This window comes from Coffea arabica, chromosome 8c (assembly GCF_036785885.1).
Source record: "Coffea arabica cultivar ET-39 chromosome 8c, Coffea Arabica ET-39 HiFi, whole genome shotgun sequence".
NCBI classification, from domain to species: Eukaryota; Viridiplantae; Streptophyta; class Magnoliopsida; order Gentianales; family Rubiaceae; genus Coffea; species Coffea arabica.
The window spans coordinates 24,597,469-24,613,987 of NC_092325.1; positions in this window are offsets into that span (position 1 = coordinate 24,597,469).

Genomic DNA, 16,519 nt, shown 5'->3' on the forward strand with positions numbered 1-16,519 from the left:
ACTAAACCTCTAATACACTTATTTTCATATAAATATTATTCACTCTTAATTGTCCCAAAATAAGGGTCTAAAGTCCCTCAATTAAATCGCACGTGTAAAAACGCATATTTCCGATTTAAGCGCGATAAAGTGAAATCTTCAAGAATTTCTTATAACGCTAATACCATTAATTGTCACTTGAATATGTAAATATAAAAATACCTATTTTAAAACCATTGTGCAAGCCTCTAATTTCCAAGCTTATTCCACCCAAAATCAGCTATAATCTCCAAACGCGTATTTATTATTCTCACTTAACGAGCTTCCAAAAATTTAAATTTTGAGACAAGTCACTATAAAAATATAATGAAGCTATAAATCCATGTAATTAGGTCTAATGAAATTAGAAAATAATATTCAGAAGAAATGACCAATTAAATATTTAAATAAGCTCGAAATGGAATTTAAAATATTAGATTTTGTGAGTCCTCACAAACTTGCTATGTGCCTTATTTTGCTATGTATTTAAAGGCCATGTTTGTTTTGAATGTGTTTTACTATCTCTGCTTTATGATTTGAAACTGTTTTATCCAAGCCATACCTTATTTTGCTTATATTTATATAGTTGGCTAGTCAAGAATCATGGAAGGTAGAAGGAGTCAGGATCAGGGAACTACTCGAGGACGTGGCTCTACTCGTGGGTGAGGGGTAGACAGGCCCAAGAACCAGTGCATGAACTAAGAGGGGAAAGAGGTGGAACGGCGAAATCGCAACCTGGACCCCGAGCGAAAGGGGGGGATCAGGTCGTGACGGCGATCCAGCAAATGACTAATATTCTTGCGCGTTTAATAGAGCAACAGGGTCAAACCCCTGTGAACCAACCTAGAGATCCCGATATGGGACAGGATAGAACCCTCGAGAGATTTCAAAAGTTTTCTCCTTCTAAGTTCTTGGGGGGACCGGACCCTAAGGGAGTCGAGAGATGGTTAGAGACCATGATCAATATCTTTGCCGCTCTGAACTATGCGGAGGATAGGCAAGTGCAATTCGTTGTTTTCCAATTCGAAGGTCCGGCCAGGGTTTGGTGGAATGTAGTAAGAGCTAAGTGGGAGAGAGAGGGAACCGCATGGACTTGGGTGAAATTCGTGCAAGAGTTTAACGAAAAATACCTCCCACCTATCGTCCAGGAGAAGAGAGATGACAATTTTATTAAGCTCCGACAGGGAACTTTGAGTGTCTCTGAGTGTCTCTGAGTATGAAACCCAGTTTAAAAAGTTATCTAAATTTACTCCTGAATTGATAGCCACGGAGCAATGGAGGATAAGGGAGGTTTGTTCAAGGGCTCAACGTGGAAATATAGGATGCCTTGGTGGTAGCTTAGATCAATACTTTTACTGAGGTTTTGGAGAAGGCCCAGAGAATCAAGATTGCCAGGGCACAAGTGAGAAATTTTCACACGAAACGAAAAGGGGCGCCCGGGGGAAGTCAAAGGCCGGCACAGAGTAATCGAAATATACCACCCCCTAAAGTCAGTCATGGAGCTAGGAGTGGAAGGTTTGCGGATACTTCGAGGGGAGGCCAAGGTGGAAGAGGGCGGGGGAGAAGTGGTCCACAGGGGGGCCAAACCTCCACTCCCTGAGTGATGTGTGGATATTGTAAAAAATCAAACCACACCGAGGATAATTGCTGGAGAAAGGCCCGAAAATGCATAAGATGCGGAAGCACGGAGCACCAGATCGCTACCTGCCCGCTAATCAGTGATGCCCAGTCGGCGGGTAAATCAAACCCGAAACCGACCACCGTAGGAGAGACCAGGTCAAGAGTACCGGCCAGGGTGTATTTGTTGGACCAACAATCAATGCCTGAGCCAACGGAAGTCGTGGAAGGTACGATTCTTGTTTTCCATCGTTTAGCCAAAATTCTGATAGACCCTGGTGTCACTCATTCCTTTGTTAGCCCTATATTTATGCTTGGAATTGATGTGAAAGGTGAAAGGCTACCTTATGACCTAGAAGTAAGAACACCTATGGGTAACCAAACTTTACTTGCAAATGAGGTGTATAAAAATTGCGATATTTGGATTGGTGAGCGGAAATTAGTAGTCGACCTCATAAGTCTAACCATAAAAGGGTACAATGTTATTCTAGGCATGGATTGGCTAGCGCATTATCATGCTCGGGTGTCGCGCCCCATTTTTTAATAAGAAAAATAAAAGACGTGTTTAGGAAAATGGCTTTTGATTTAATTTTTGATTGGAAAATGAATTTTTTATTTAAAAAAATGAAAAATATGGGTCTAAATGCGACTTGAAAATGCAATGATTTGACCCAAAATATAGTTTAAAAAGGGTTTTTTGAATGGAAAATGGAGTCGCCACTTGGTATTGAGTTGAGGTGTACCAAGTCACTTAAAAATAAATTTTAAAGGAAAAAGTAGAAAACCCTTTTTAAACGATTCCAAATCTACGAAAATCAGAGAAAAAGATTCGGGAGTCACATTTGAAAAAAGGGAAGGCAAGGATAAGAATCCAAGGCACCCTTTCAACCTAGCCAAGGCTAGTTGCGTGATTCAGTCAAAGATTTTCTTATTTGAACCTAAAAATTTATCACATTTGGATGTACTATATGAATGCATACCCTAGACCTAGGAGGGTGTCGGGGGGTCGAAATGTATCTTCAAAGCTTACTTGGTACCAATCACATTAATTGTGACGCCCAATAAAGACTCTTCGAAGAAGTCACGAATAATGCAAGTCATGAGACTCGAAAGAAAGAAAAAAGTAAAGAAAATAATAATATACAAATGTGTATGACCTAAAGGAATGCATCATAATGGGTGCGGGGACTTATACTCGTGACTTTCAATGTTCCCTTTAATAGAGGGAATACGAGCGTGCTAAGGTTAGAAAAGCCAAACTCGTCCATATCCCATATCCAAGGGGGTTTTCCTAGTCTAACCAAGCAAGTGTACTAACCTAGGTCTAATGCTTAGATGAAATGCAAGTCTAATGTCATGTTTCATACAAAGGGGTAAGTAATATACATATAAGGGAAAATATGGGGGAATGGATATACGTATAAGGAGGGATGTCATGGAAAAAATGATAAAAGACCCTAAAAAGTGAAAATATGCATGAGATGAAGTGATTTTATCACACAATCATGATCTAACGTGTGGATGATTCCTAAGGGTCTAGCGTTGGACTAGCCCATGTTTACAATTTCCCACTAGCATTGGACTAGTGAGAAAAGTTGGAACAAAGGGCCACAACTAGCGTTGGACTAGTGTGGATTTGAGAAATTGACCACAACTAGCATTGGACTAGTGTGGTGACGTCGTGCATCGGTTACAATCAAATAAATCATGTAAGACCTAATAAAAGCATGTAACACATATAGCACATAACACATAAGCATGATATCTAGATGCAAGACCCTGAGAAAGCGGTAACACATAGCACATAGACATGCATATCACACATAAGGCAAATAAAGCCCTAACTATTGCATTCGGGGAAAGCCTACTACAATCTAAAAAGGGGGAATGTGAAATAAAAAAATAATCTAACTATTACAACTCTGGCATTTAATTGCCTTTCAAATAATTACATTGAAATAAGTATACAAAATTAAAACAAATAAAACGAATGAATAAATAAATGAAATGAAAACATTCAAAAGTCATGCAATTAAGCACATAGAGTCACATAGGATCAAATAAAGTAAGAAATAAGGGATAGGGTGTACCTCCCTTGAGTTGGGGCCCTAATGGAGTGAGATTACTTATTTACCCTCCAAAATAAAAGAAAAGGTCAAGGCATCACAAATAACTATGAAATTGAACCATTAAAAAAACATTTAAACGACTAAAACAGTCCATATTCACTAAATAAGGACCCAGTTGGAAGCATTAATCAATCGTTCAAGTCCAATTAGAACACTTTGGGAACCTCAAAGGTCCATAAGTAATGAAAAGGTCAAGTAATGGTTCAAATTCCAATTACTCTAGGACCTAATTGCAAGAAATTAAAACATAATTGGGCCTTTGTAACATTAACCAAAAAACAAGGGGTTGAAAAGCAATTTCTGAAGCCTTTTGCATGCATGTTACGTAGAAAGCTTTCTTTTGCAACATTCATTCGAAGCTTTCTGCAACTTCAAGCTCTCAAAATGCAGATTTTCATACAAAGACTTCAAACAACAACTAGCAAAGACACTCAACACCTCTTGACAACTAGACACTCCGATTAACACAACCCAAACAATGAACACTAAACCATTAAAGATCGAAAGAGAAAGCTTTCTTCTGCAACATTCATTCGAAGCTTTCTGCAACTTCAAGCTCTCAAAATGCAGATTTTCATACAAAGACTTCAAACAACAACTAGCAAAGACACTCAACACCTCTTGACAACCAGACACTCCGATTAACACAACCCAAACAATGAACACTAAACCATTAAAGATCGAAAGAGGAAACAAATGAAAGACATATATGCAGCAACAAAAACAAACACCAGCTTTCTAAGTTTCTTGAATGGAACTTCATTATTTAACTAAGATGTCTATGCAAAGTAACCCAACGAAGCCTACTGAATCATCAATCAAAAACCAAAATGCTATACCTTCAATCCATCCTACCATTCCCAAAAATACATTCGTGCATTTCTAACACATCCAAAAATACAACTAGTTATGAAAAACTGTAGCCAAGACGCAAAAGAAAGAACCCGCGGCAAACATGTACATGATGCACCAATTGACAAACAAAACAGAAACTTCCAACAAAACAAGAACCTTAACAACAAAGCAAATGACCATTGCTGCAATAAAACAGACAGCTCCAACCTTGTTGCTGCAATTTTCTTAGCAACCTTATCATTGATCATTTAGACACCAGATTTAACTAGCAAAATAGATGACTAAACCAGTTTTGGTGAGCTGCAGCAGGGAGCAGGGAAAACAGCAAAACATAAAGATGAAATGCAGCTTATCAAGAACCCAGAAAATTTTGCAGCCCAACATTCATTATGTTCACCATGAACGCATGCTTAGACAAGAAACAAAGGAAATTCAGGGATAGAGAAGGGCCAAAACATGCATTTTCAAAACATTTCATAGAGCCCAGGCTAGGAGTTCATCTTATTTACCAGTTTTCCCAAACATAAAACAAAAGGAATATGAGCATTGTCTGCAAGAAAACAAAGTAGACATCACTCATCCTCACGGCAAAACACCAAACGAAAGTTTCACAGATTTCTCCACTCCAAGGAAGTCACGGTTAGTCTTAAAATTATCAGAAAACCCAGAAACTTCGACCCACTCAAATAAAATAGTAATTTTTCAGAAAAAACGTAGGAAATCCACCAAGAAACTGCGATAAAAACACGACAGAGAGCCTCAAGCATCCATACTTAAAAACTAAAATTTGAAGGCAGAAAAATAGCTTACAAAGTTCTGCAGATGATGATGGTGAATTCGTGAGCTTGAGAACCGCTGCACTTCCTTGCTGATTCTCAAAGAACAACACCAGATCTGCTTCCTCCTTTGGTTTTTTCTTCTTCGCAGCTTTTCCCAAACTTTTTCTCCGCCCGAAGCTCTTTCGGCCTATGAGGACCCAAAAATTTTCACATTTTCTCAGCATTATTTTATTTCTTTGATTATATTTTATACTTTCCTTGGAAATATTGAATTTTCTATGCATTTTTACAAGTAAGTACAGTTTTAAAATCATCTTCCTAATATGAGTTAGTGTATGTTAATTTGAAGTGTATTATTGACGTGGGACCCGCTAGTGCGGTAAATGTGTTATATTTTGGCAACTTGTTGAAGTTTTGTATTAAGTGATTTTATTTTATAAGGTGCTAGGAGACAATTGAAAGTTAGCTAAATAAATTACCATTGGTAGACAAAAAGATAAGATTAAAACCCTAAAAGGAGCCAAGTGTCACTAGGCTATTAAAAGTTGGACTCTTGACCAAGATTGGTAACTTTACTAAAATCAGATTTTTGACCAAAATTCATTCATTTTCTTGTCTCCTTTGGCTGAAATTAGTGAGAGAGAAACCAAGAAAGCTCTTCAAGTTCTAGCTTCCAAATTTGCTCAAATCTTGAGTTTCAACCAACCAAATCACAAACTACATCATACAAGTGATCATTAGGGAAGGTTAAAGGTGCTGGTGGAGTTGTTTTGGAGGAGGAAAGATTAAGCTCCTACCTTTCTTGTGGTTTTAAGGTTTTCTTGGTGACTAAAGATAATATCCGGAAGGATATTTCGCACGTTGTTTTGCGTATATAGGTGAGTGTTCCTTGTTTGTTATATTTCCTTGACTTATTGGCTTGTTATTATTGATTGATAATGTGTTAAGTGCTTTCAATGATCGTTAAAACGAGTTTTCTAGGTGAGTGTGTACTTTATCGCACTCGACCTAAATAAATGTGAAATTTTCAATGATTAAATGATTAAATGCTAGTTGCGCATGAATGTAAGCCGTTTGGCTAAACTGGGCCCTGCCCTTCGTTACCGATCGACTCGAACCAGAAGCGGACTCGATCGGGCGATATGGTGACCCTGGGTGTGAACGTTGGTATACTCGAGTATTATCTTGTAGGTTGGTGGAGCCTGGCCAACGTCCAGGAGGGGGTGAATGAAATGAAACAAATGAACGAACGAGGGTTTTACTTACAAAAATGCATTTTGAAACGATTGGAGGAATAAGGGGAAATGTCAGGAGAACGAATGAACGAACGAAAGCATGGCTCCCTGTGAGCCCGTATCCTTTTAATGAATGTGTTATTACTGCTTTCCATTGTAAATGTTTCTTGAATTATTGATACTTTATGTTTAATGTATTGGATTGATTGTTTGGTTATATGTTCGGAACCTCACTGAGTTTTTAACTCATCCCTTTAGTTTTGTTTTCCTTAACAGGGAAGGCGAGCCAGGACGGGAGTTTTGGATAGACTGGCCTAGACTAGTTTCTTGATTTTCTTTTGTAATGGTTCTCGCCCTAGTGCTTGGCATGGGTTGGATGTATGAAGAATTGAGAACCTTTGTATATTCGATGTTTGTACTCTAATGTACATAAGTTTTGCGTTAAGTTTTGGATTGTCATTATATTTATTCCTGTGTTTTATTTCGATTTTAATTGAGGACTGAAGTGAACGACTGAGTCCCAGCGAGAGTTGGGCAGGTGGTCCGCCGAACCCTCTGGTTCGCCTTAGGGGGAAGTGGGGCTGTCACAATTGGTATCAGAGCCTACTTCGCGTGGTCTCTGTACGGAGTGTGCCTGGACTAAGTGGTGAACAAGTATAAAGGACTAAGTGCTCGTTCGAGCATAAGTTATGAATTGTGAATGTTGTAGGCCTTAAATCTTTCTCATGGTATCTGAGAACCATAAATAGGTATGTCAGGTAGGAATTTCGATTGTAGATAGTTTACTCTTGGGACTGGCCGGCTCGAGAAGTGAATTATCTTATTTCGGATTCTTGTGCCTGAGTACTCCAGAGTTGAGATGGTACTAAGTACTTGAGATTTGCATTTTGGGAATATAAACAGGCTTTGTCTGGCTAGAATAAGTATAAGAGGTTAATGGACATCGAGTCGGATAGAAAGTGACGTGAGAGACCGAACGGGGTTATTCTAACTGGGTGTGGGACGATATATCCCTTTTCTTTTGATTCGCCCCTATATTGTCACTACATGCCGTCAGTTGTGTATTTGTGTTTATGAATATCTGCCTGACTTGAGACGTATTTGTATATTTGATTATTTGTTTCCTTGATATGTTTATGTGGTGTGTTATGTGTGTATATGTTTATTTTGGTATTTGGCGCCCTAAATTTTAGTTACTTTAGTCACCTTATTGCGTTTATTCATTAAATTACTTTTTTTTTAAAAACGAAGAGAAAAGAGAGGGAAAAATATATATGGAGGGAAGACGTAGTCGAGGACGAGGTCGTGGCTGTGGGACTAAGCGAGCCCAGGAGCCAAGAGAAGAAAGGGAAATCCGAGTTGAACAAGAGCAAGGACCAATGGTCGAAGCCGGAGACCAAATGGCGACGGCGATGTAACAGATGACGAATATTTTGGCACGACTGGTGGATCATCAAGGCCAAATGGCCGTGAATCAACCGCAAACCCTGAAATAGGAGAAGATCGGGCTCTTGAGAGGTTTCAGAAGTTTGTTCCTTCGAAATTCCTTGGAGGGTCTGATCCGGATGTAGCCAAACAGTGGCTGGAGGCCATGATCAACATCTTTGCAGTTTTGAACTATACCAAACAAAGGCAAGTGAACTTTGCGGTATTTCATTTTGAAGGACCGGCCCGAGCATGGTGGAACGTGATTAAGGCAAAGTGGGAAAGAGAATAAACTGTATGGACATAGGCTAACTTCCTAAGGGAATTTAACGAGAAGTATCTCTCACCTTTAGTCCAAGAAAGGAGAGAGGACGAGTTTATTGGGCTCTGCCAGGGTACTTTAAGTGTGGCTGAATATGAAACGAAATTTACCAAACTATCCAAGTTTGCTTTCGAATTAGTGGCCACGGAACCGAGAAGGGTAAGACGATTTATACAGGGATTGAATCTAGAAATTCAAGAAGCACTAGCAGCGGTTCAAGTGAATACGTTTACGGAGGCCCTTGAGAAAGGCCAACGAATCGAGAATACAAAAGCACAGATAAAAGCCTCCCAAATCGAAAAAGGGGTACACTGGTAGTGTGACTGAGGAACCAAGTGAATCAATAGTCCCTTCCAAAGTGTAGAAAGTGAACTTTTTGTCCCACCCACCATGGACAATAGGGGTGTTAGATGAACGATCTACAAAAAGAAGTCAAGTAGGCCATGGGGAGATTTTTCCAAAAAGCCAATAAGTGGCTTCTTTCTTGACTTGTGGCTACTATGAAAAGGCCAATTACACTGAGAGTGATTGTTGGAGGAAAGGGTGGAAGTGTTTGATTTGCGGGAGTGGTGACCACTAGGTTAGCAACTGTCCGAGGAAACAATCACGTGAAAGTAGTACCCAGCAACTGGAGGGCACTAAATCAAAACAAGCGAATGAAAGAGGGAACCGAACAAAAGTACCGGCAAGGGTATATGCTTTAGACAACCAACAAACTCCTGAGCCATCTGAAGGTAAAAATTTCGAGGACGAAATTTCTTAAGGGGGAGAGAGTGTGAGGACCCAAAAATTTTCACATTTTCTCAGCATTATTTTATTTCTTTGATTATATTTTATACTTTCCTTGGAAATATTGAATTTTCTATGCATTTTTACAAGTAAGTACAGTTTTAAAATCATCTTCCTAATATGAGTTAGTGTACATTAATTTGAAGTGTATTATTGACGTGGGACCCCCTAGTGCGGTAAATGTGTTATATTTTGACAACTTGTTGGAGTTTTGTATTAAGTGATATTATTTTACAAGGTGCTAGGAGACAATTGAAAGTTAGCTAGATAAATTACCATTGGTAGACAAAAGGATAAACTTAAAACCCTAAAAGGAGCCAAGTGTCACTAGGCTATTAGAAGTTGGACTTTTGACCAAGATTGGTAATTTTACTAAAATCAGATTTTTGACCAAAATTCATTCATTTTCTTGTCTCCTTTGGCTGAAATTAGTGAGAGAGAAACCAAGAGAGCTCTTCAAGTTCTAGCTTCCAAATTTGCTCAAATCTTGAGTTTCAACCAACCAAATCACAAACTACATCATACAAGTGATCATTAGGGAAGGTTAAAGGTGTTGGTGGAGTTGTTTTGGAGGAGGAAAGATTAAGCTCCTACCTTTCTTGTGGTTTTAAGGTTTTCTTGGTGACTAAAGATAATATCCGGAAGGATATTTCGCACGTTGTTTTGCGTATATAGGTGAGTGTTCCTTGTTTGTTATATTTCCTTGACTTATTGGCTTGTTATTATTGATTGATAATGTGTTAAGTGCTTTCAATGATCGTTAAAACGAGTTTTCTAGGTGAGTGTGTACTTTATCGCACTCGACCTAAATAAATGTGAAATTTTCAATGATTAAATGATTAAATGCTAGTTGCTCATGAATGTAAGCCGTTTGGCTGAACTGGGCCCTGCCCTTCGTTACCGATCGACTCGAGCCAGAAGCGGACTCGGTCGGGCGTTATGGTGACCCTGAGTGTGAACGTTGGTATACTCGAGTATTACCTTGTAGGTTGGTGGAGCCTGGCCAACGTCCAGGAGGGGGTGAATGAAATGAAACGAACGAACGAACGAGGGTTTTACTTACAAAAATGCATTTTGAAACGATTGGAGGAATAAGGGGAAATGTCAGGAGAATGAATGAACGAACGAAAGCATGGCTCCCTGTGAGCCCGTATCCTTTTAATGAATGTGTTATTACCGCTTTCCATTGTAAATGTTTCTTGAATTATTGATACTCTATGTTTGATGTATTGGATTGATTGTTTGGTTATGTGTTCGGAACCTCACTGAGCTTTTAACTCATCCCTTTAGTTTTGTTTTCCTTAACAGGAAAGGCGAGCCAGGACGGGAGTTTTGGATAGACTAGCATAGATTAGTTTCTTGGTTTTCTTTTGTAATGGTTCTCTCCCTAGTGTTTCGCACGGGTTGGATGTATGAAGAATTGAAAACCTTTGTATATTCGATGTTTGTATTCTAATGTACATAAGTTATGCGTTAAGTTTTGGATTGTCGTTATATTTATTCCTGTGTTTTATTTCGATTTTAATTGAGGACTGAAATGAACGACTAAGTCCCGGCGAGAGCTGGGCAGGCGGTCCGCCGAACCCTCTGGTTCGCCTTAGGGAGAGGTGGGGCTGTCACTCGGCCTCTCTATCTCCCCCTTGTCCGCCAGCCCCTCTAGTTTTTTCCTCTCTTTGCTCTATTCCCTTCAGCCGAAAGCCTCTCTCGATCTCCAACCTCTCTCCTCCCTTTCTTGTTACCCGTAGCTTTTCCATCTGGTTCTCACCAAAGCTCTCTCTTTTCCCATTGTTTCCCTTTTTCGTTCTTTGCTCAGCCGCCCGCCTTACTCTCCTGATTCTCTCTATCAAAACCTCCCCCCTCTCTATGCTTTTTCTGCCTCTCCTACCTTTCTCGTTCTTTCTCTCCAGCCGTCTGTCAAACCCCCAACTCTCTTCTTCTAAAAACCTTGCCGTCAACATTCACCCCCCCTTTTCTCTTGGCCGAAAACCCTTTTTTCTATTTCTACCCTCTCCGCCGTCACCCCAGTCTCCTTCAGCCGTCACCAGAGTCCCCTTTTGCTAGCTGCGTTTTCAAGCATTTAAAAGAACCCAAAACCTAAACCTACGATGGAAGGCTGAGATCTCAAACCCCAAAATGGGCTTATGTGGCCTGCTCTTGCCCCTTTGATCCCGCTTGTACTGAGAATCCTTTGGAGGAACGAATGAAATGGGACGAAAAAACCAGCTGCCATTTTTCTGTACTGCACATATCTGGTTTCTGATATGAGCTGAGGAAGGGCTTGGATCGTGTGTAGCTCACACATGTGTGAGCTTACTTTCTCCTTTTTTTTTATAATAACAAACAATGAAGTAATTTTAACAACAAAAATGAAAATAAAACAAGATTAACCAAAACAAATGAAATGCTAAAATTTTTTTTTGATTTTGATAGATGATTTTTCTTTTTATTTTATTATATATTTCACAAATTTTCACTTAATTTAGGTAAACAACAAATTTCATAAATTGAATCTGAAAAATGTAAAGCATATTTTTTGTGAACAATTTCTTTTTCTGATAAAATTTTAATGCTAAAAAATGTCTAAAATAATAAAAAAATAAAAAAAAACTAATGAGCAAAAAGGGATAATAATAAATAAAATAAAGCTAAATTAAAAATTTAGTATCTAAAATGCTAAAAAAGGTCTAAAATAAAATCATGGGATTAATAAAATAAAAAAATAGATGATAATTATCAATAAAAATGAAAAATGAAATAAATTAAAAATTTGGTGTCTACATCGGGTAGATTGTAGGATGAAAGTGGTCGAGTTTTGCATACCAGGTAAGGCAACTTTAAAGTTAGATGTGAGGGATATGTTAGCCTCATCTGCACTCATTTCGGGAATAAGGGCTAGGAAATTGCTTAGTCATGGGGCACGCGGTTATTTAACTTTTCTAATTAACACCCCAGGAGAAAAAATTAAGTTGGAGGACATGCCGGTGATCGGGAAATATCCGGACATATTTTCGGAGGAGTTAGGGTCACTGCCACCCGAAAGGCTCAATTTAAGGTTGATCTAGTACCTGGAACTACTCCCATTTCGAGAACCCCTTATCGAATGGCACCCGCAAAACTTAATGAGTTAAAAATTCAATTGCAAGACTTGTTAGAACGGGGGTTCATACATGAGAGCGAATCACCGTGGGGAGCTCCAGTGCTATTTGTTAAAAAGAAGGATGGGAGTTTAAGGTTATGCATTGATTATCGAGGGTTGAATGCGGTAACTGTTAAGAATAAGTATCCTTTGCCCCACATCGATGAGTCATTTGATCAATTACAAGGGGCGATGGTGTTCTCTAAGTTGGATCTTCGACAAGGATATTATGAATTGAGAATTGGAAAGGAGGATGTGCCAAAAACGGTCTTTATGTGACGGCCCTACCTTCCCCTAAGGCGAACCAGAGGGTTTGGCGGGTCGCCTGCCCAACTCTCGCCAGGACTAACGATGCAGACTAGAGCTATCTATTGCGATCCGGAGCTTACAAACGAGCGTAAACAAGTCAAAATGGTAAAATAACCCAAAATGAAAAAAATGAAATCCGGAGTCGGCCATGAATAGTAACCGACCCGTCAGAACCCAACCGAAATAGTTAACAAACATTCACATCTGAACATTAGCGTTTACAAATCGAAATGACATACAAAAGTTTTCAAAAGTTAATATATACACGGTTTGCCAAATCAAAAGAGAAAACGCCCCAAAAGTATATTTAGGATTTTAATACATGAGCTATACAAAAGATATGTTCAACAAGCTCAATTTAGCAGCCTTTTGTCAAATCCAGTCCAAAAGTGTTTATTTTCCTGTAAGGAAAACAAAAGGGAACAGAAAGGGGTGAGCTTGCGCTCAATGAGGTACCAAACAGATAGCAATAAAATCATGGCATTTCACGTTTAGCAAATCAAGTACACATGCCAGATGTAAAGCAAAGGAACCAATGATTCAAATCAGAAGGATACGGGTGGCTCTCAGGAGCCAAATTTCCAGCGCAATACTTGATCCAAACCGGTTGACTCTCCGTCAACGTATATAGAACCAACGCGTCCGTAGACCCCTCTTTACACCAAATTCCGTCCACCAAACACCCCTTTACTGGGCCCGCTCACCGTAACCGAACAGAAATGGTAATACTCGAGTATACCGGAATCAAGGGTCTCAATACCCAAAGATCCCAAAACAGACTACCGTGGTTCGTTATCTAATCGTCCAGGCCCTTGCCAGCCCGACTCGAATAACTTAGCCACAGGATTTGAGCTCATAGGTCACAGAAAGGTCGTTGGTTACAAGTTTCCAAACGATGTCCGAACAGATTCAGATACAGATATCAGATACAAATACAGATTCAGATTGACACCAAAATTGGCATATGAACAGACAAGAGAACGAGTGTGATAAAGTACACCCTCGTCTCAAACAAATTAAACAGATTGCAGAGCAGAAATCAAGTTAAACAGCAATGGAGGGGAGTGGTACACTCACCGGCTCAACTTCAAAAGTTTTCACTTCAGATTGGCCTTAATCGCCAAGAAACCCTAAAATAATCAAAGTAAACTAATTGAAGGTTTCATATCCAAAATCGAGTAAACGGAATGCACAAGTGAGGCTCGACTACACGTCGTACGCCTTGCCAAATAAATACTAATGCAAGGGTGGAAAACATGATTTTCTTGGAAACGAAAAGGTAACATGAAGACCTAGGCGCAAACAACCCAAAAGCCCTTTGCTCAAATCACAAGTATATCCAACTAGCCTTCAAGTAAAATTTCGGCAGCATATCCCTTGTGTTTACCTATTTTCCAGCCATCATGGCTTCATTATTTCCTCAAATCAGTCCCAACATCTCACACAAAATTCATCTCATTTCCCAAAAGCCGTTCACTAGGCTCAAAGTAGTACAAGTACAAAAGTTAGCTAGGAAATGACCGGAATAAGAATAAGCCTTAAAACATGCAAACAAGTACAATGAGACTGTCGCGCCCCATTTTTTGATAAATAAATAAAATGGTTTAAAAATGTATTTTGTGATTAGAAAATGAATCGTGATTTAAAAGAAAAATGGGTCTAAATGGGACTTTTGAAAATGCGACGATTTGACCCAAGAAAACTAGTTCAAAAAGGGTTTTTTATATGAAAAATGGAGTCGCCACTTGGTATAGAGTTAGGGTGTACCAAGTCACCCAAAAAGTGAATTTTTTAAGGAAAAAAGTAAGAAACCCTTTTGAACGACTCCTAGTCCACGCAAACAAAGAAAAAGATTCGGGAGTCACATTTGACGAAGGGGAAGGCAAGGATAAAAATCCAAGGCACCCCTTCGACCTAGCCAAGGCTAGTTGCGTTGATTTAATCAAAGATTTTCTTATTTCAATCAAAGAATTTATTACATTTGGATGTGCTACATGAATGCAAAACTCTAGACCTAGGGGTATTGGGGGAAATTTCTCTTCAAAGATTGAGTGGTGCCAATCACATTAATTGTGAAGCCCAAGAACGATCCTTTGAAGAAGTCACGAATAATGCGAATGGGATGCAAATGAATGGAATGCATGTATGCAATGTGAGGATATGTGAAGTGAGAAAAATAATAAAAATAATAGGATGTAAGTGGAGGTGTGCAAATGTATTTACAAGTGTTTGTGTGCACGTGAAGGGATAAAAGGTGTACGTGTGCAAATGGGAGAAAAAGTGAAAGTGTGCAAGTGAAGAGATAAAAGGTGTACGTGTGCAAATGGGAGAAAAAGTGAAAGTGTAATGATAGAGTGGATTTAGAATGCATGAGCCTAGGGAATGCACGCATATTGGGTACGGGGAGACCTAAATCGTGACTCAATTTACCCTTTTGTAGAGGGAATACAAGCGTGCTAAGGCTTAGAAAAAGCCACACTCGTCTATATCCCATATTTAAGGGGACTCTCAAGCAAATGAACCCTATAACTAGCATGAAATGCAAAAATCCTAAAATGGAGGGGAAAGGGGTTCGAGGGGCATGCAAAATGATAAAACTAAGAAAAATGCATGAAATGAAGTGAAACATGCAAATGAGGTACTAACGAGGGAAAAACCCTAAGGGTCTAGCGTTGGACTAGCCCATTCTATGAATTCCGACTAGCGTTGGACTAGTGGAAACGATAAAAGAAGCCACAACTAGCGTTGGACTAGTGTGGTGACGTACATTCATCCATTCCATTCATCCACACTATGGAAAGCAAGTAGATATACCAAATACTCATAAACACGTAGCACGTAACATTTAGCAGGCTCGACTAGATGCAAGGCCCTAATAAAGCAAGTAACAAGTAACACATAGGCATGCAACCCAAGCTAATGAACTTACTACATTCACTAACTAAAACAAAAGGGGAAAGGGAAAATGGACCAAATTGCTCGCCACAGCCCTATCTATTACAAGCCAAGAGGTGTACACATACCCCATTTAAAAGAATAATTTAATAAAAGCAAGAAGGAATGAAATAATGGAACTAAAGAATGGTAATGAAAGCAAATTAGGCATGCGATTCACACTTAGCACATTGGATCACATAGGAGAGACAAAAAGGGATAAAAGAAATTATACCTCCCTTGAAATGAAGCTCTAATGGAGTGAAATCAACGTATTTACCCTCCAAAATAATAAAGGAGTCAAGGTACCAATTTATTTGACAAATAATCACAAATGACAAAAACAATCATGAATTTGAATCAATTAAATCATGTAGACGACCTACATTTAAGAAGTCAAAAGAAGAAAGGACTTGATTGCAAAAATTAATAAAGTCTTGGGGTCAAAATCAAAGAAAAATGAAGTTCAGGGACCTATTTACAATTAATTTAAGGACCCAACTGACAGCATTGAAAGTTTGTAGGGCCATAGTGTGGTTAAGAAGAAATCCAGGGACTGATTTGCAAAATTGTTTTCTGGTTTCTTAATGGACCAAACCATTGGGCCATTTTTCCTTTTTTGCTTGGGTCAAAACCCTCCAAGCCCAACCGAAAATCCAAAACAAAAGGAAATGGGCCATTTTCACTTTTATCAAGTAAAACCCAACAAAATGTATGGGCTTTAGCTTTCGAGCCCAAATTACTAAACCCAGGAAACAAACAACCAAAGACCCAATCAAAAATGGACAAACCCACCATCAAAACTCAATGAAATTTAATCCTAATCCAATTCTCATCTAATTTTATTAAACCCATCAAAATAATAAGATAACTAAAAAAAAACATTAAAACCTAATCATATCATAATCTCATAATTAAATTACCCAATCACTTGCTGAAAATATAAAAGGGCAAATTGAAACTTAGAAGGG